Genomic DNA, 2,109 nt, shown 5'->3' on the forward strand with positions numbered 1-2,109 from the left:
GCCCAGAAGGTCGGATCGGGGTAGCAGCCCCCCGCCCTAAAAGATGGGGGAGGAGGGAAGAGAGGGGGGCCTGAAGTTTGACTAAGGCTCTCTTAAAAAAAGGAAAGAAGAGAAAGGCACTTGCAGGCTGACACAATGGTGAATCCGCCCTGACCCAACAATTAATCTTGGGAAGAGAATGTGACCAGATAGGGTGGGAAGCCGGTTCCCCGGGGAATCGGGGGGTGGGGGGAACCGAAGGAGGAGGAGGGGGGAAGGGGGATTGATCTTGAGCCCCAGGCCTGCTACATCTTCTCCCAGTGGTTATCTTTCAGACAGGTGAAATACAGCCCTCCCCCATCTTTTCCCCTTCTCCCCAGGGCCCAGATACTACCTGCATGTGGATGCTGTGGTCTCCAAGTCTTCCCAGTGCCATGCAAACCTTCTGCCTCAGTAACCATTTTTATGACAGGAACACCTCTGCAGTCCCTGGGCACAGACCCTGAAGCATGGAGATACCCCCGATGGTAAAGGGTCACTTCCTGAACACTGAGCTGAGGGCCTTTGTGGGCTTGGTATGGGATCGGGGTCCAGAAACCCCATATAGGTTATAGGCAATTGTTAGGAGACCCTTGTAAGGTGAGGTGGTGCCAGGCAGATGCAGCAGTGGAGACTTGGCTGTCTCCAGGTACTGGATGGAGTGCCCAGAGCAGCATCCCTGTTGTGACCTACAGCCAGTCCTGAAACTGCCACAACAGGCAACACCCTAACAGTCCCTCGTGCCCACCCATGAGTCTCCCATGCTGGGAAAAAGCTTGAGTGTCACCCCTGTTTCATGTTTGTCTGACATAAAGGCAGGAGTGAGGGCCCTGCGCCCTGTGAAGCCACACCAGCCCCAGCCCCAGCCCTAGCCCCTGCTCACAGCCCTCCTCTGGTGAGGGGTGGCTCTGTCTCCATTTGCAGCCCATGGCAAATGTTCCCCAGCAGCACAAACTCAGACAGGGGGTCAGATACTCTTGCCTAAATTAATTGCCTTTAACTAGAAATTTTGAAACTGGTGATTTTCTTTCAAAAATAACTAAGAAAAGGCAGCCAGAGGCAGAATAAGCTCTCACCAAGGATGTCTGAGTTTCATTAACAAACCTTCCTCTAAATGCCACCCTCTCCAAACCTACCGTATTGTCTTGCCCAGAAATTGACTCTTCCAAAGTAGGAAGCCAGTCTGTGATGGAGTTAATCACTGAATCGTGCGGGAACACGTTTTAGCCAGGGCACCAAAGCCAGTGTAACCGATACAGCACAGACCAGTCATTTCTGTTGTTTCCTTTGCTGGCATTTTAATGAAAAGGAAGTAGCTGTAATGCAATCCTTTTGGAGAAATCAACACTTCCCGCTGTTCGAAGTGAGGTAAGGAACCGAGCTGAGCTTGAGTGATTAGGGTTAATTCCAGGAGGGTTACGTGCATAGAGTCACATGTGAACCCAACCAGCCACTTGTCCTCATGGAAAGAACCAGAACTAGAACCCAGTTTCCCATCTAGGATTATTTATAGCCTGTCCTACACATGCGTGACAATGCCTGTTGCCACTTACAAACAAAGAAGTCAAACGCACACTTGCATATTTGCATGGACACTCCAGTTTCTTTTATTTGCTGGCACATAAAGCCAAGATTTCAGCATCTCAGGGCCTCACGCTGTCCAGATTTGTCTGATTTCTAAGAAAAGGGTGTTAGTCTCACGTTCATTCCTCTAATGTTTACACAAAATCATGACTTGGAAAACAGCACCATTCTGCATCATGCATTAAATATACTGTGATGGGCATGCTGCTATTTGCACACATCTGTGTTGTTAACACCGGCATTAATTAGTAGGCTTGGGTGATCCTATCTTGGCCCTGGGCAAGGGTCAGTGCCACCCCAGTGGTGGCCTGGGCTTGGCAGATGGGAAGGCCCCAGTCTGCAGGAGAGCTCTCAGAGCCAAGGCTGGGGTGTGAGCAGCACCCATCCTTATTCCTGGCTACTTTGGGGAGGAGGAGGAGAAGGAGGAGGGGAAGGGAGGGGGGTCCTTGGCACACGCCATGCTCGGGGTCGGCAGGGCTGGAGAGAGCCCAACACACGAATAAACTA

This window comes from Athene cunicularia, assembly GCF_003259725.1.
Source record: "Athene cunicularia isolate RWA chromosome 9 unlocalized genomic scaffold, athCun1 chr9_part1, whole genome shotgun sequence".
Lineage (NCBI taxonomy): Eukaryota > Metazoa > Chordata > Aves > Strigiformes > Strigidae > Athene > Athene cunicularia.